Source organism: Meriones unguiculatus, chromosome 14 (genome assembly GCF_030254825.1).
Source record: "Meriones unguiculatus strain TT.TT164.6M chromosome 14, Bangor_MerUng_6.1, whole genome shotgun sequence".
NCBI classification, from domain to species: Eukaryota; Metazoa; Chordata; class Mammalia; order Rodentia; family Muridae; genus Meriones; species Meriones unguiculatus.
Genome location: NC_083361.1, coordinates 35,974,242 through 35,993,650, shown reverse-complemented (window position 1 = coordinate 35,993,650; position 19,409 = coordinate 35,974,242). Strand labels below are relative to the sequence as shown.

The 19,409-nt window shown below is 41.9% G+C and overlaps 1 long non-coding RNA gene across 2 annotated transcripts in view; it reads right to left on the bottom strand.

Moving 5' to 3' along the window:
- Positions 1 to 5,610: 5,610 nt before the first annotated feature.
- The window catches only part of LOC132647195 (uncharacterized), a 46,226-nt gene continuing 32,427 nt past the window's right edge, over positions 5,611 to 19,409 (bottom strand). The window contains exons 1-3 of one of the 2 annotated variants that reach the window (XR_009585509.1): positions 15,516 to 15,639; positions 14,788 to 14,988; positions 5,611 to 6,398 (exon numbers count right to left, since the gene is read on the bottom strand). This is a non-coding gene — a long non-coding RNA (uncharacterized LOC132647195). Of the gene's footprint in view, positions 6,399 to 14,787; positions 14,989 to 15,515; positions 15,640 to 19,409 lie in introns of those variants that run through there. The other variant, XR_009585508.1, reaches the window with a different exon arrangement.

The window sequence follows — 19,409 nt, the reverse complement described above, 5'->3', positions numbered from 1 at the left end:
AATATCTGCCTTGTATATATTAGATACATATGGAGAAGTACACTGTAAACTGATTCTAACCTGTTGCTTATGTTGTTAGTCAGATAACTCTACTTCTAGGGGATCCAACACCCTCTTTTGAGTTCCAAGGGCACCAAGTATGTGGTGCATAGACATAAATAGAGGCAAAATACTCTACACATAAAAATTGATGGGTGGAGATGCAGCTTGGTGATAAAGCAAGTTGCCTTAGCATGGGCCAGCCCCTGGGCTTGATCCCCAACACTGAAAAAAGATGGGAGGAAAGAACAAATAAAACATCTGCTAGTACTTTGGAGCCTCTCCAAAGCAGAAAGTCTCCAATTTTAGAACAAGCAAGGAGCACACACCTTTAATCCCAGCACTCAGGAGGCAAAGGCAAACAGATCTCTAGGAGTTCAAGGCCAGCCTAGTCTACAGGACAGTCAGGGCTATGAAAAAAAAATCCTGTCTTGAAAAAAAAAAAAAAAACTAAAAAAATTAAATAATAAAAATAGAACAAGGAAGGAAGTTCAGAGAAGAGTTCCTATTTTGGGTGAGTACACAACAGTTTTGGGGCTTGCTGATTCAGCAAGTAAGAATAGCCAGTGAGGGACCATAGAGCTGACAAACAACAGGAACTGGAATTTCAGTAAAGGAATAGAAGGCACAAAACTAGATAGGTGAAAATACCAGAACTGAACAGTGCAGTCTCTGAAATTATGAAGCGTCAGCAAGTTGGACTAACAAAAACAGAGGTAGGAAGGATGTACCACTCACTTTGGTTTTAGAGGGGGAAACAACAGAAGATAGTGCTCAAACTGAAGGATAAAAAAGTTGAATAACAAAGTGAATAAAGTGTAATTAATAAAGATTTTTTTTTAAAAAAGTTGAACCGATGAAGAAAATTGTCCATTTCATTTAGACTTTCAAATTTTGTGGCATATAGGCTTTTAAAGTAAGATCTAATGATTGTTTGAATTTCCTCACTGTCTGTCATTATGTCCCCCTTTTCATTTCTGATTTTGTTGATTTGGATGGTGTTTCTCTGCCTTTTAGTTAGTTTGGCTAAGGGTTTGCTTATCTTGTTGACGTTCTCAAAGAACCAGCTCTTGGTTTCATTGATTCTTTGAATTGTTTTATTTGTTTCTAATTTATTGATTTCAGCCCTGAGTTTGATTATTTCCAGCTGTCTACTCTTCTTTGGTATCATATAATATAGGATAAGCCTACTAAAATCTGTATACCTAAGGAAACTAATCAAGAGGGAGGACTCTGGCTAAAATGCTCAATCCCCATCTAGAGAGGCAAAGAGGATGGACATCAGAAGAAGGAGAAAACAGGGAACAAGTCAGAAGCCTTCCACAGAGGGCCTCTGAAAGGCTTTGCCCTGCAGACTATAAAAGTAGATGCTGAGACTTTTGGCCAACCTGTGGTCCATAAGGGAATCTTATGAAAGAAGTGGGTAATAATAAGATCTGGAAAGGACAGGGGCTCCACAAAGAGAGCAACAGAACCAAAAAAAATCTGAGCACAGGGGTCTTTCCTGAGACTGATACTCCAACCAAGCACCATGCATGGAGATGATCTAGAACCCTTACATAGATGTAGCCCATGGCAGTTCAGTGTCCAAGTGAGTCCATAGTAATGGGAACAGGGACTGTCTCTGACATGAACTGATTGGCCTACTCTTAGATCACCTCCCCCTGAGGGGGGAGCAGCCTTAACAGGCCACAGAGGAGGACATGCAGCCACTCCTGATGAGACCTAATAGACTAGTATCAGAAGGAAGGAAAAGAAGACCTCCCCTGTCGGTGGACTTGGGAAGGGGCATGTGTGGAGAAAGAGAAGGAAGGGAAGGATTGGGAGGGGAGGAGGAAGGGAGCTACAGGGGGGATACAAACTGAATCAAGTGTAATTAATAAAAAAATTAAAAATAATAATAAAGTTTAAAAAAAACAGTCTGAGCTCACTTGAGATTCCATGACTAAGGAGACAGAGGCAGGAGGATCAAGAAGTGAGCAGCCTAGGTTACATAGTAAAATCTTGTCCAAAAAGAAAGAAAACAAAACAAAACTAGGGACTGGGGAGGTGGCTCAGTGCTTAAGAGCAATTGTTACCCTTCCAGAGGACCCAGGTTCAATTCCCAGCATCCATATAGCAAACATAACCATCTATATCTCCACTTAGAGGTGATCCAGTGTCTTCTTCTGACCTCTGTAGGCACCAGACATTCTGAAATGTAGGGACCTACATGCAGGCGAAACACCCACACACAGAATGTTTCAATGGATCTGGGGAGATGACGCAGTTACAGTTACATACAGAGCACCTGGGGTTCGCTTCCCAGCACCCATATCAGGTGCCCCAGAGCTCCTGTAACGATAGTTCCAGAAGATTCAATTCGTTCTTCTGAACTCCACGGGCACCTGAACATCATACACAAATACACAGAAAAAATTAGTTTTAATTTGCAAAGACTGTATCAGACATGCAGCTATGATGGTGTCTTACATGTATAAAAACAGAGGGAGGGGTAGAGGGAGTGAAAAAAAGAGAGAAAATATGGAAATCAAACAGGCATGCTCCTAAACTGCTCTCCATATGGCACTTTCTGCGTCAGATAGTGAGAATTCCAATCTTCTAGGTTTGCAATCTAAAATGAAACATAGGGTTATTCTCCACACTTCCTTTTCCTCACACGTCAGCAAATTATGTGGGTTTTCCCTCACAGTTCTCCAAAACCAGCACACATCTCAGAACTTCCACCCTCATCTGTCATCTAGAGTGTTGCGAGGACTCTCTCTGGTTTCTCCTAAAATGTTGTCGCTAATCTGTCCTGGATATTGTGGCATAATCAACCTGTTAAACTCCTGTCAATTCTCCTGAGAACTGGGGGCATCCTGGGAGACAAGTTGACAGATGACACAGTAGCAGTGAGGTGCCAGCAACACACCCACGCACTGTACCAGCCTAGTTTGTCTCAGAGTTAGTGCTTTTCCAGATGAGAGAGGGTAATGTGCCAGATTCATGTCTGTCATTCTTGGAAATCATTCCCTTGAGAGCAAAACTTTGTCAGGAGCAGAAAGAGGTGTTGAAGAGATGTTTCAGCAGGTAAAGGTTTCTTTTTTTAAGATTCATTTATTTATTCAGGTTACATATATGAGTGTTTTATCTGCATGTACACCTGCATGCCAGAAGAGGGCATCGGATCTCAGTATAGATGGTTGTGAGCCACCATGTGGTTGCTGGGACTTGAACTCAGGACCTCTAGACAGTGCTGTTAACCACTGAGCCATCTCTCCAGCCCCAAAGTAAAGATTTCTGAACAAGTACGACAACCTGAGTTTGATTCCCCAAATCCACAAACAGCCAGATGTGATCACTCACATCTGTAATCTCAGCACATCTACATTGAGATGAGCTGCAGAGGCAGGAAAATCACTCAGAAGCAAGGAGACTGCAAGAGAGACCCTTTCTCAATAAGAGGGAAGGAGAGGATCAACTCATGGAAGTTTTCTTCTGACCTACACTCATGTGCCATGGCATACACATAGCACACTTGTTCACACATGCATGTATGTGCACACACACAGACATATGAACACACACACACAATTGCCAAAACCTCACACCTAGCAGAGGAATTATTGGAAATTGATGGTTTCTTGGAGAAGTAGAATTATTCTCGTAGAGGAATTTTAATCCAGCAACATGGCTGCTCTGATTACATCCGAAGACCTTCTAATTCTGTGTGATCTGGCTAGAATGCAGACACACCCTTAGTACACACCTTTAATACCTCTGGCTGGAATCCTTTAGTATACACCTTCGATCCCAAATAATAGTGTCTAATTGGGGGGCAGACAAAGTGATGAATCAGAGAACGATTTGACAAATTGAGTCAGAAATAGATATGCCCTACTCTCAGGAGAAAAGCTGTTTAAGAGCAGTGCCTGGAGAGAGTCAGTTGGTTCTGTTCATTCAGTTGAGTTCAGAGCAGGGGAGCTGGGATCAGTTCAGTTTATTTGAGTTGAGTTTGGCTCAGTTGAGTGAGTGCAATGCAGTAGAGTTGAGTTCCTAAAGAGGCAGTTGGAGCCAGAGAATAATGAGCCAGAAGATTAGGACAAATCACCAGAGTTAGTTAGCCAAAAAGACCAATTGAGTAAGAAGCCAGAACGAATCAGTCAGCTTGGAGAAGAGTTTGAACCAGAACAGCTGAGTTGAATCAGCAAGCCAGGATTTGGAAAGAACTCATTCAGCAGTCAGCCTCTGAAACAACAGTTACACCTGGTGAATGAAAGTTTCTGTTAGTTTTCTATGGAAGAATGATAACTGGTAGGCTGCCTACCTATGCTCAACGGATGACTTCACATACATGTATGTATGGGCAGCAACTACCTAGTGGACTTAATGGTTTAAAACAAATGAACAAACAAATAACTAGCAAAATTTAAAAGATAACACATAATATTGAAATGAAGATGTGTTGGTGAAAATCATGAGAAGAGTTGGATGGAGGGAGTGGAGAATGGATGTGATCATGGTACACTGTATACATGTATGAAAATTTCAAAGAGTAAATAATTGGTATTAAAAATGTGTGTAGAGCTAGGCATGGAGGTGTATGCCTTTAATCCAAGCACTCAGGAGCCAGGGGCAGGAGGAGCTCTGTGAGTTTAAGGTTAGGCCTGATCTGTATAGTGAGTTTCAGGACAGCCAGGACTAACTAGAGCGGGTGTGTCTTAAAAACAATAACAACAACAACAAATAAATTCGGTGAGGTTTTAAAAACAACAACTATATCCTGATTGGACATACTTCAGTAAACAAGAACATTTAGCCAGAAACAGAACTACAGAAGTGAAAATGCAAGATCAGTACATTTAGAGACTTTCCCAGAATTATGAATTTTGATGAATTAGGTCTTTGTTTTCATTTTGGCAGGTGGTGCTGTCAACATGATGAGTTTTATGGCCTGGATGCCCAGATGGTACTTCCATCATGGAATCAGTTGTGCTAAGTAAGGTCTGGGGGCCTATCACAAATAACAATTGATAGAGCAAATACACACACACACACACACACACACACACACACACACACAATGCTTATATACATCATATGCTTATAAAGTTGATAAAACTTGCCAAGTTTTATTTAGACAAGTAATAATTTTTAAACTATTTACACTGTATACAGTTGAAGTGTACAACATGAAGAGCTTTTAAAATAAATTTTGTGGGCTGGAGAAGTGGCTCAGAGGTTAAGGGCCCTGGCTGTTCTTCCAAACCTCCTGGGTTCAATTCCCAACAACCACATGGTGGCTCATAGCCATCTATAATGAGATCTGGTGCCCTCTTCTGGCCTGCAGACACACATGCAGGCAGAATACTTTATAAATAATAAATACATCTTCCACGGGCAAGAAACTTTTTTTTTAATTTTTTATTTAACTTTTATTAATTACACTTTATTCCTTTTGTATCCCCCCATAATTCCCTCCCTCCTCCCCTCCCGATCCCACCCTCCCCCCCTTTCTGCATGCATGCCTCTCCCCAAGTCCACTGATAGGGGAGGTCCTCCTCTCCTTCTTTCTGATCTTTTTTTTTTTTTTTTTTTTGTTCTTCTCAATGCAGTTTATTCAGGAACCTTGAACAATCTTCTGACCCTGGGGAAAGCCAGCCACAGCTTAAATAGCCTCTGGGTAGCCAACCCCAGCGTGCCTCATGGGCAATGCAGATAGGTCCACATACACGGAAGCAAGCCAGATCCTCAGCCTTAGCCAAATATGGAGTTGTTTGTGACAGAGAGCACTCACCATCGGGAAGGTGGAAGGCAGAAACCAGCTGGTATCAGAGGTCTGATCTCTGATATTAGAAATAAATTGGGACTTCGTACCAATGTTCATTTAGGTGTCATCCACCCAAAGAGCATCAGACCCGTCCGATATCTTTTTCTCAGAGGCGGGACCTGGGGCATCAACCCACATGCAATCAGACATGCTCTTCTCTGGGTCCAAAGCGGCTGACCCTGAGTGCAGTGCTTAGCCTTGCATCCTGAGCGTAACATTTTAGCTTTTTATGGTAGCCAACCATGCTTGGGGAGAATGTCCTGCTTCAATGGCTGTAAAGACCTGAATGATCATGGCTGCATTACGCTGTTGTGAGACTCTAATCTTGCATATACACCACAGGCAAACCAAGGAGACCAACACCAGAAGGTCTGCTAATGCTCCCATGCCCGCCCATTCCTTCAGATGATTCATGGCTGCAGCAATCCATGATGATAATCCTGTGGCTAGTCCTGCGTCCACTCTGGTAGAATTTGCCGTAACAATGGCCACTCTCATCTGCTCCATCATAGTATCGAATTCTTCAGTCCAATTACCTAAAATATAGCTAGACAATTGTTTAGACAGATTTGCAGCACGGGAAAAATTCTCATATTGTATGCTAGTGACACAAAGTCCAGCATACTTCCATTGATAGCCAAGTTGAGCGATTTGCCATAGGGTATCAATTTGCTCCTGCACGAGGTCAATCCTCTGATTGAACACCATCAAGTCTCCTTTTAGTTGAGCATTAATTCCTTTTTGTACATCTAAAGCATGAGCTACATTGGCTAAAAGATTATTTAGGGTCTGAGCAGTCTGCATAATATGACTCATGGCTAATGCCGTGGTGGTAGCTCCAACAGCCACCAATGAGATGGCAGTACCAATGGCGGCTGTAATTCCAAGATCCCTTTTCTGTCTGAAGAGAGTCATAGCGTGAGGGGCATCAACAGGCACAGGCACCCAGTGAGGCATGCGAGTAACCAGGGCATACCTAAATTCACTAACATTCCGGCATTGGGCAAAAAAGCAAGTATCATTACCACAATTACTTGGCTCTATCTGGCTAACAATGAATAAAAATGGGGGTTATAAACAAACAGGTATGGACTTATAGAAAATATTATGAGAAGCCTTAACCCCCTCGTTGGAACATCCTGCATCAGTGCATCAGTTCTAGAACTAGCAGTGGTGGTGTCCGAGGTCTGAGTAGGTTCTGGTGCCCTCTTCTGGCCTGCAGACACACATGCAGGCAGAATACTTTATAAATAATAAATACAACTTCCACGAGCAAGAAACTCTTTCTCAAAAAAAAAAAAAAGATAAATTTTGTATATATTTAAGATAAATACAATATGATGTCTTAATAAACATGTACAGGGAGTCCAAGATGGTGGTGACCAGCATGCACCGTATCTGAGGGACACAGGATCTGAAACTCCAAAACTGGTGAGTGGAGGGGAAGCTGAAGCCAGAACATAGACATTGAGGCTTCCTGGGCCAGAGGGGACAACCCATGAGCTGGGACAATTTGGATCCAGGTCACCCGTAACGTCTCCACGAGGACTGAGAGTGGCGAAAATTCAACACCCCTGCACTACCCCTTGCCCCAAGCACAGGCCTCCCTGCTTGGGCAATAGTTGCCCCAAACAGCATCCTCTGCAGTCAGTGACTAAAACAGCACAGGTGGGCCTCCCAGGGCTGGGGCTGTGGCCGGGCAGCTGATAGCCCAAGCAGGAGCCTCCATGCTTGGTGACTGAGATGGCAGAGGAGGCTACCCCAAATATAGGCCTCCTTGCCCAGTGGCCAAAGAGTGGACAACACTGAGCTGATGGATCTCCTACATACTCATTGCTCCTGTGGCCCCAAATCTGAGAGTAGAGAACAGGGGGAACCCCTGTGCTTTCCAATTAGGCCTGCAAGCAAGTGAGTGCACCTTCAAGTGACTGTGTGCAGAGCCCCAGATCCAGGGTCCCTCTATGATAGTAGCCAGACATCAGATCCCTCCCACCCACACCTCCACTGTGGGCAACATAGGAATCCTTGGGACATTCTCAACATTGAAGCCCCTGTTCTGTGGGCCTCCCAGTGGAGTCCAGGCAAACAATTCCTGAAGCCCAGACAGATAATGAATACCAAGAGGTCAGTAAGACAGGCCTGTAGGCCACTGAGGTATTCAGGGCACCTGGGCATGCACATTGCTCCTGCAAACAGTACCGGCACCTGACCCCCTCTCACACTTAAGCTGCACCCTTTTCAGGCATCTAAAAGCTCTAGCACCCTGTCCCTCAAGGCACACTTTCACACAAAGCTTACGCTTGCACAAATGTGCCTGTGACCTTCCTCCCTTAGCTACAGCTGAAACACCAACATCCACTCTCAAACAGGTGGATCTCTCTCATCTTCCTGAAGAATATTCCAGACACCAGAGACAAACGGACCCAGTCTGAAGTACAGACTCTAGAGTCTGAAGAACAGACTCAAGCGAAGGTTACAGATAAGCAGATGGCTAGAGGTCATGGTAAGAACACATCCAACAAAAATCAGGATATCATGGCTTCACCAGCAAACCCCAAAATCATTGGATATGCTAATTAATTGGAAACAGGCAAATTATCTTAAATCTGTGTTTGCCCAGTTATTAGAGGCACATAAAGAGGAAATGAACAAAGCTCTCAAAGAAATACAAGCAAAATGCAGCCAAACAAATAGAGGCACAAGTAGTGGCAGATAGAGAAGAAATGAACAACAAAAAAATAGAGGTCATCATGGAAAGACAGGAATCCACATTCAAACAGATGAAGGAAATGGTTCAAGTCTGGTGAAAACAGAATCAGAATCAATAAAGAAAACACAAACAGAGGAAATGCTGCATCTGGAGAACTTAGAGAAAAGATCAGGAACCACAAAGGTAAGAATCACCAACAGAATACAAGAGATGGAAGAGAGAGTCTCAGGTGCTGAAGATACAATTGCAAAAATTGATTACGTCTCTCAAAGAAAAAGTAAAATTGGAAAAGTTCCAAATGCAAAGCATACAAGAAATCAAGAATGCTATAAAAAGATGAAATCTAAGAATAATAGAAATAAATGAAAAAGAAGAGTGCAGGCTCCAAGGTCCAGAAAATATTTTCAGGAAAATTATAGAAGAAAAATTTCCCAACTTAAAGAAAGAAATGTCCTTAAATATACAAGGGGCCCACAGAACACCAAATAGACTAGACCAGAAAAGAAACTCCACCCATCACAAAATAGTCAAAACACTAAATCTACAGAACAAAGACTAAATATTAAAAGCAGCAAGGGAAAAAGGCCAAGTAACATATAAAGGTAGATCTATCATAATCACACCAGACTTCTCAACAGAAACTATAAAAGCCAGAAGGGCCCGGGCAGTGTCATGCAGCCATTAAGGGACCACAGATGCCAACCCAGAATATTCTACCCAGCAAAGCTTTCAGTTAACATAGATGGAGAAAACAAAATATTACATGACAAAACTAAACTTAAACAATATTTACACAGCAACCCAGCCCTCCAGGAGATACTAGAAGGAAAATTCCAATCCAATAAAATCAACTACACCCAAGAAAACACAGGATTTAGATAACTTCATAACAAAAAATTAAAAGAAAACACACATTGAAACACAGTAACACCACCAACTCCACAATAAAAGGAACTAACATTCATTGGTCACTATTATCTATCAACATCAATGGACTCAACTCCCCAATAAAAAGACAAAGACTAACAGAATTGTTGCAGAAACAGGATCCAATATTCTGATGCATCCAACAAACACACCTCTGCAACATAGACACTACCTCAGAGTAAAGGGCTTGAAAAATGTTTTTCAAGCAAACAACCCAGAAAACAAGCTGGGGCAGCTATCCTGATAGCTAATAAAGTAGACTTTCAACCAAAATTAATAAAAAAAAAAAATGAGGAAGGGCACTTCATTCTCATCAAAGGAAAAAACCACCAAGAGGACCTCACAATCCTGAACATCTATGCCCCAAATACAAGAGCACCTATATTTTTAAATGAAACATTATTAAAGCTTAAACCACATATCAACTCAACACGTTACTAATGGGAGACTTCAACACTCCACTCTCACCAAGGGGACAGATCATCTAGACAGAAGCTAAATAGGGAAATAATGACACTTACAGAGGCCCTAAATCGAATGGTCCTCATATATGTCTACAGAACTTTTCACCCAGCTCAAAAGAGTGTACCTTCTTTTCAGCACCTCACAGAACCTTCTCAAAAATTGACCATATAGTCGGGCACAAAGCAAGCCTCAACATATACGAGAAGATCAAAATAATCCCTTGTATGGGCCTAAAACTAGACCTCAACAACAGAAATAACAAAAAACTTACATATACATGGAAACTAAACAACTCTCTACTCGATGACAGCTTGGTCAGGGAAGAAATGAAAAAAGAAATTAGAGACTTCCTGAAATTCAATGAAAATGAATACACAACTTACCCAAATTTATGGGACACAATAAAAACACTGCTAATAGGAAAGTTCATAGCACTAAATACCTTCAGAAAGAAGTTGGAGACATCTCATATAAGAAACTTAACGGCACACCTAAAAGCCCTGGGGTGGGGGAAGAAGCAAAACCACCCAAGAGGAGTAGATGGTTTGAAATAATCAAACTCAGAGCTGAAATCAATGAGTTAGAAACAAAGAAAACAATTCAAAGAATCATGAGACCAAGAGCTGGTTCTTTGAGAAAATCAACAAGATAGACAAACCCTTAGCCAAAATACCTAAAAGGTACAGAGAAACTTTCCAAATCAGCAAAATCAGAAACAAAAAGGGGGACATAGTGACAGACACTGAGGAAATCCAAACAGCATTAGGTCTTATTACAAAAGTCTATATGCCACAAAATTTGAAAATCTAAAGGAAATGGACAATTTTCTTGATAGATTCCATCTACAAAAATTAAATCAATATCAGGTAAAGAGATTAAACAGTCCCATATTCCCCAAAGAAATAGAAGCTATCATCAAAAGTCTCCTGTCCAAAAAAAAAAAAAAAAAAAAAAAACCAGGGCCAGATGGTTTCAGCTTAGAATTCTACCAGAGCTTCAGAGAAGTGCTAACTCCAATTCTCTTCAAACTATTCCACAAAATAGAAACAAAAGGAACATTACCAAACTCATTCTCTGAAGCTACAGTCACCTTGACATCTAAACCACACAAAGACCCAACAAAAAAAAAAAGAGAACCTCAGACCTATCTCTCTTATGAACATTGATGCAAGATTACTCAATAAAATACTTGCAAACCAAATCTAAGAACACATAAAAGAAAAGATATTATCCACCATGACCAGTAGGTTTCATCTCAGGTATGCAGGGGTGGTTCAATACACAAAAATGCATGAATGTAATCCACCATATAAACAAACCGAAGGAGTAAAACCACAAGATCATCTTCTTCGATGCCCAAAAAGCATTTGACAGAAATCCAACACCCATTCATGTTTAAAGTCTTGGAGAGACCAGGGATTCAAAGCACATACCTAAACATAGTAAAGACAATATACAGCAAGCCTATAGCCAACATCAAACTAAACGGAGAGAAACTTAAATCAATCCCACTGAAATCAGGGACAAGGCAAGGCTGCCCCCTCTCTCCATATTTCTTCAACATAGTACTTGAAGTGCTAGCTAGAGCAATAAGACAACTAAAGGAGAGCAAAGGGATACAAATCAGAAAGGAAGAAGTCAAAGTAGCACTGTTTGCAGATGATATGACAGTGTACATGAATGACCCCACAAATTCAACCAGAGAACTCCTTCAGCTGACAAACACCTTCAGCAAAGTGGCTGGATACAAAATTAACTCATAAAATCAGTAGCCCTTCTGTATACAAAAGACAAAAGGGTTGAGAAAGAAATTAGGGGAACAACACTCTTCACAATAGCCACTAATACCATAAAGTACCTTGGTGTAACTCTAACAAAGCAAGTGAAAGACCTGTTTGACAAAAACTTCAAGTCTCTGAAGAAAGAATTAGAAGAAGATATCAGAAGGCATCAGAAAAAGAATTAGAAGAAGATATCAGAAAGATCTCCTATGCTCATAGCTCAGTAGGATTAACATAGTAAAAATGGTTGTCCTGCCAAAGCAATCTACAGATTCAATGCAGTGCTCATCAAAATATTAACACAATTTTTTTACAGACCTCTAAAGAACAATTCTCAACTTCCTATGGAAAAAAAAAAAACCCAGAAGTGCTAAAATAATCCTGTACAACAACAGACCATCTGGAGATATCTCCATCCCTGATCTCAAGCTGTACTACAGAGCAATAGTAATAAAAACCTGCATGGTACTGGCATAGAAACAGAATGATGGATCAACGGAATTGAATAGAAGACCCAGAAATAAACCCACACACCTACGGATATTTGATTTTTGACAAAGAAGGCAAAACCATACAATGGAAAAAAGACAGCATCTTCAACAAATGGTGCTGGTATAACTGGATGCCTACATGTAGAAAAATGCAAATAGAGCCATATTTATCACCCTGCACAAAACTAAAGTCCAAGTGGATCAAAGACTTCAACATAAAACCAGACACACTAAACCTGTTAGAAGAAAAAATGGGGAAGAGCCTTGAACCCATTGGCACAGGAGATAACTTACTGAACAGAACACGAACAGCACAGGCTCTAACATCAGCAATCAATACATGGGACCTCATGAAGCTGAAAGCTTCTGTAAAGCAAAGAACACTGTCATCAGAACAAAACAATAGCCTACAGACTGGGAAAGGATCTTCACCAACCCTTTATTTGACAGAGGGCTAATATCCAGTATATATAAAGAACTCAAGAAGTTAAACAGCAACAAATCAAGTAATCCAATTAAAAAATGGGTTACAGAGCTAAACAGAGAATTCTCAATTGAGGAGTATCAAATGGCAGAGAAACACTTAAAGAAATGATGAACATCCTTAGTCATCAGGGAGATGCAAATCAAAACAACCCTGAGGTTTCACCTTACACCCATCAGAATGGCTAAGATCAAAAAGCCAAGTGACAACACATGCTGGAGAGGATGTGGAGAAAGGGGAACCCTACTCCATTGCTGGTGTGAATGTAAACTTGTATTACCACTTTGGAAATCAATCTGGCACATACTCAGACAATTAGGAATAGTTCTTCCTCAAGATCCAGCTATACCACTCCTAGGCATATATCCAAAATATGCTTAAGTATACAGCAAGGACATTTGTTCAACCATGTTTGAAGCAGCTTCATTCGTAATAGCCAGAATCTAGAAACAACGCAGATGTCCCTCAGTTGAGGAATGGATACAGAAATTGTAGTGTATTTACACAGTGCAATACTATTCAGCAATTACAAAAGGAAATCACGAAATTTGCAGGCAAATGGTAGGAACTAGAAAAGATCATCCTGAGTGAGGTATCCCAGAAGCAGAAAGACACACATGGTATATACTCACTTATAAGTGGATATTAGACATATAATATCCAATAAACATACTATAATCTGCACACCAAAAAGCTAAGCAAGAAGGAGGACCCTGGGTAAGATGATTAATCCTCACTCAGAAAAGCAAAAGGGATGGACATTGAAAGAGGGAGAAAACGGGGAACAGGACAGGAGCCTACCACAGAGGGCCTCTGAAAGACTCTACCCAGCATGTTATCAAAGGAGATGCTGAGGCTGACAGCCAAACTCTGGGCAGAATGCAGGGAATCTTATGAAAGAAGGAAGAGATAGAAAGACCTGGAGGGGACAGGAGCTTTACAAGAACAGAACCAAAAATTTGGGCACGGAAGTCTTTTCTGAGACTCATACTCCAACCAAGGACCATTTATGGTGATAACCTAGAACCCTTGCACAGATGTAGCCCATGGGAGCTCAGTGTCCAAGTGGATTCCCTAGTAAGGGGAACAGGGACTGTCTCTGACATGAACTGATTGGCCTGCTCTTCGATCACCTCCCCCTGATGGGGGAGCATCCTTACCAGGCCACAGAGAAAGACAATGCAGCCACTCCTGATGAGACCTGATAGGCTAGGTTCAGATGGAAGGGGAAGAGGACCTCCCCTATGAGTGGACTTGGGAATGTTGTGCCCTATACACGAGACCCCAAAAGACCACCACCAGGAGTTGAGTCCATTGCAATACACATGAGGATCTTTTTAATTGTATAAGCGTTCAAACATGGGGCGCAAACTCCCCATGGAAACAGGAGAGGAATGTAACCCCATGGTTCAGGGAAGAAAGGTTTTTTCTGGGGCAAAACCACAAGCAGGGACTTACATGCTTTGGCGTTACATGATTGGGGAAGAGAAATTGGATTTTGAAATGATTGGTCCACTTTAGGTGCCAAGACTACAAACAGTTCTGTCCTGGTTATATGGGCCGGTTTCCTAGCAACTGTATAATTAGTAGGCAGGAAAGAATGCAGTGAGGCTAGTTCTTCCCCACAGGGCATTACTGGACACATCTCCACCTAGCTAGCCTTCGTTCAGGCTTTAAACTTTAAAACAATACCCACTGATTTTTAAGTCTTTGGTCTCTCAGAAATGGGCATGGAAGGAGAAGAGGGAGGAAGGGTCAGATTGGGAGGGGACTTGGGAAGGGCTACAGCTAAGATACAAAGTAAATAAAGTATAATTAATAAAAAATAATAACTTTTTTAAAAAAGAAAAAAACACTGGGTTTTTCATCACTGCTTCACAATTTTGACTAGTATCACAGGAAAATTATTTGTAATATGATTTAAGCACTACTTTAAGCATTTTTTTGAATAAAATCTTAAATTAAAAAGTAATGTAAACATATACAATAAAGCAGTTGCTACAATGGAAGAAACTACCACACCTGTCTTCTTACAAAGTAATTCAATAGCAATCCCCCAATAGCAAAAATCTACTTACAAATCAAAGTTCGTGATGCAGTACATTGCTGTTAACTCCAGTCCTTGGGACATGCATGAGATCTTTCTCCACAGGCAAGTGTATGTGGGCAGTGCACTCAGTGAAGGAGCACTTGAGCGGCATGCATGAGGTTCTAGGTTCAATGCCCAGTTGAGACAAAAGAAACTTTCAGCTTCTTCGTATCTGTGGTCTCAGTGCTACCTATGGAGAAGCAGAGGATTATGGGAGACAGGAGGTCCAGTTTAAAGTCACTAGGCTAAGGCACCCAGACCACCGTCTTTCCCGTTGCAAACACTTAATCTGTGTATTGTGCTCCCTCTTGTGGTCATAGTGAAAAAGTTCCCCTTTAAGTAGGTTTAAAGTAGGTTTTTTTCCCCTCCCCCACTTGACACTCTTTTACATTCAAACAGTACACTGATGCGAGTAACCGTGCAGTGGGCTGGGCACACACAAAAAGAAACATGGGAGGGAGACTTGCCAGGAAGAAGAAAGCTTTGAGCAGAAGAGAGAAGGGGGTAGAAAAGAGTGAAGAGGAAGGGTATTGAAAGCTTCTAAAATCTTATGCGTGCTTGCATGTGTATCTTAGTCTGTGTCTCTGTCTGTGTCTGTCTGTGTGTTTACGGAGCTCTCACTGAATTTCGAAAAATGTGGTAATCTGCCAAATAATTTTCCAGACTCCTAGGATCCATCAGTATAGACAGCAAGCAGACAACTGTCCCCTCACTTACATGTGTATTCTTGCAGACCAACAGGAGACAGAAGATCAGAAGCCAAAGGCACAATACAAGAGACCCTGACTATAGCTGCACTTCACTGCAGTCCAGCAGCTACTGTCAACCAGAGCCAGAAAACACTGCATGGAAAATTCCAGCAGTAAACATATTTTACCTTTTCAATCATGTGCCTCTCTGAGTAATTTGATGAAATCTTTCTCAACACAAAACTGTCCAAAATAGTGCTAATAAGTTTCGGTAGGGGGAATATCCCATTCTCCATAACTTTTATTACAGTGCTTTACGGTTGTCCTGTTTTATTTTTAGTGATGACTGCTAGGCCTTGTGCCCGGTTTATAAACTGAGCTTTCTGGTGGGAATGCAGGCACACAGTATATATATATAGAATTCAGTACTCCGTGTGGTTTCAGGCATCTGCTGGGTGTCTTGAAATGAATTCCCCACAGATGGCAAGCTGCTGTGAGCTTGCTCACAGTCTGCTTAAAATGATCAGAAAAGATGAGACAGTTGAGCAGCTTGCACTGCATATCTGGAGGCCACAACCTTTGGGAAGTACAGAGCGCCAGGTCCTGAGTAAAGGGGCAGAAAGAGAAAATGAAAAGGGGTTGACCCATATCATGTGGGGCCCTTTCAGTCTCTGCAGCTACCTGAGTAAAACGGCAAGTATCACAGGCTGTTCCAAGTTGAAGACACCTCCGGCAATGAGTTTTGTTTTTGTTTTTTTCCTAGACTTCCATTATAAAGCTGAACTACCCACACAGCTCTGCTATGGCAATAACCTTTAAACAGTTTCAACCATCTTCCTCAGCAGCCTCCCACCCCCTCCTTCTCATGGCTCTGCACTAAGTTGCCCCTGAATGCCTATCTTGGGGTGGGGGTCGCCCAGGGTAATCTCACAATGTGTGGCATAGTGACCCCTGGGCTGTCTAGTACACACCTCACATAACTGTGCACGGTGGGTCTCTAATACTCTCTTTGTGAATCTGCAGAAGTTTGCACCTGCAGCTTCTCTCCTCTCACATGTAAGAACAAGGTAGCATGAGAAGCACCCAGAAGAGGAACAAAAACACAGGAGCTTTGATGTCATTCTTAATAAATAAAATAAATTACTATACAAGGCCAGATAATTATGACAGTTTAGACACCAGACTGTAACTATGTACAGTCACTGAGATCAGATGAAGAATTGCAGCCCAGCTGGCTCATTGTACCAGGAGCTCCCACAGCCAACAGAATAATTAAAGCAGATAATTATGGGTGATTACCATGCAGTTCTGGAATCCAAAGCAGTAATAACAGGGTTCCAAATACAGACACTGGGTAATAACTGGAGACATGGTCATGGTCACATCAGAGGGATGTTCCTGAAACATCAGGCTTCGAGATGCTCAGGATAGCCCCACCAGTCACCTAGCCTCAGAAGTCCCCAAAAGTTGAATGATTCTCCCTCCCTCCCACTTTTTTATTTGGTTCTTAGAATTGAACTTAGCTCCTTATACATAATATCAAGAACTCTAACACTGAGCCATGTCCCTCACTTCTCACAGAGGGATTCTAGGCAGGTGTTCTACCACTGAGCCACACCTTTTACTTCCCTCACACTCATGTCCTTTGCTTTGTTTTGTGACCCACTGAGTTTAACCAGGACTGTGTGACCATGGGTTTAAAACTATTTGCTAGAACTTGATGGACTCACCAGCGGGAATACAGTTAAAGGCAATGATACTCACTACCCACCCCCAATCTGTCAGTAACCAATAGTTGAGCAGAGAAAGATAAACCATCGCAAGCTTCTTCTCCATCCACAACTGACTGATACAAGGCCCAGTGCAGGTGACCATGGCTGCTGAGAGGTCATGATTACAAGGGCTGTGTCCTGCTGGGAAGGTGGCGTTTCACAGCTTTTCTCCCTGTCATCTATGATCAAGCCTTAGAACTAGAGTTTTGATACTGAAAGATAGCTTGACAAAGGTGCCATGACAATTTAGCTCCTTTGATTGTATTGCTGAATAGTATTCTATTGTATGAGCGTGCCAGTGTTTATCAATTTGCCTGCTGAAAAACACCATGCTATTAAAAAAAAAAAAAAAAAAAAACTCTAATCAAGAACCTATAGCTAGAAAGCTCATAGGCAATAGTGGAGAACCTATTACTATTATTCTGCTAAATTGTCATAGTATTAAGCTGACTTTTTTTATGTTATAGTATGACTTACCATTATACCCATAGATTGGTGCATCTCTCAGAGAAGGTTCGTTCTCCAGTAGATGGGGATTAACACAAAGACCCACAGCTTGTCAAAGCTCAGAAAATAAGAGACCATGGAGTGCTCAGCCCTATATGGCATATCACACTCTGATCACATGGCCCAGAGAGGGGCCAGAAAGATTTTAAGATCCAAAGATAGTAGATGACACAAGGAAACAGTGTTTTACAGAACAATGGGACAGATGCACATATGAACTCAGTGATTGTTACAGCATGCACCAGAACTGCACAAGCTCAAGCCAGATGAAATACCAGCATGGAGCAAGGAGATGGGCATAAAATCACACCACCAGATAAGGCTCCATTGGCAACTGATAGCTACTTGGAGAAGGAGAGTCAATTTTCTCTAAGAATGTGGCCCTGGGTAGGTTGACTGTCACTGACCTGCAATGACACCTGAATACCACCTGAGTGAAGGCTGGGGGGAAGAGAACAGGGAGAAAGAAAGAAGGACACCAAGTCTAGGTTCTGATCAAGATGTCATTTACTGAATGTCAAGTTAACACTTAAACAGCAGGAAAGTACAAGCAGTTTCTCATGGAGGCAACTTTACTTAGCCAAAACATACGAGGGCTCACTCAAGGTTACACAGAACCTGCTGTTTGGTTACCATGGTTGCACAGAATTTATTATCTAGTTCTCAGGGTCAGCGCCCTTTGCTGTAGAACTGCCAGGGTCAGTCTCTGAGACACCGAGCTTTAGATTAGAGCCAGGGCCAAGAGGCCAATTTCCACTGCTCAGATACGCACTCCAGTTTGGCCATTAACTCCACATAGGCTGCCACAGTTGACTCACACCAGTAGATAGCCACACAGCCAAGAGTATGGGGGTAGCACCAATGGGAATCCGTGGTTTTCCTAAAAATGAATGAGGACACAGAGTTGGCTCGGAACAGAATACTGTGCATCTGGCAATGGAAGAGGAGTGAATATAATCAGAATGTTATGTATAAAATTCTCAAAGAATTGTTAAAAGTGGTTTTCAGAAAAGAATTCATAGTTATGGGATTGCAGGGCCTCCCAACTTTGTCTTCCTGGTGAACTTTCATTATTGTCACTTGGCTAAGGTCCTTTGTTCTGCTGAGATGGAAAGCATGAACAGGCAAGGACAGCTCCCTTAGCATCAGGTCCCACTGATCGTCCCTCGCCTGGACACCTCTCAGCATCACTCAGCAGCAGTGTTCCAGGGCCACAGCTGTGGGAGGAACACTGAGGTTCTCTGGCCTCTCAGTGGTTGGGGCTTACAGCTCTTCCTTCTCTGAACTCTGATGCCTGTTGAGTGTGCCTGAGCCTGGCATCCCTAGAAGCCTTCTGCTCTTTGTATTACCAATCTAACTCACTTTATGCACAAGAGAGACCACAGTGGGCAATGCAGTCATTTACAGGAGGCTTTATTGTGGCCCAGGCTGCATGAACATGCATGACAGAATGCAGAGAATCAAAGTGTTAATTAGTCACTGTAATGCCCTGACAATTTTATGTATTTTTAAGATATATGTGCTCATACTTATGAATAGTTTCACTGCTCTAAAAATCCTCTCATCCAACTCATCCTTTTCTCATCCCAGCTCCTAGAAAACACTATTTATGGTCTCTATAGTTTTGTGTTTTCCAGAATGTC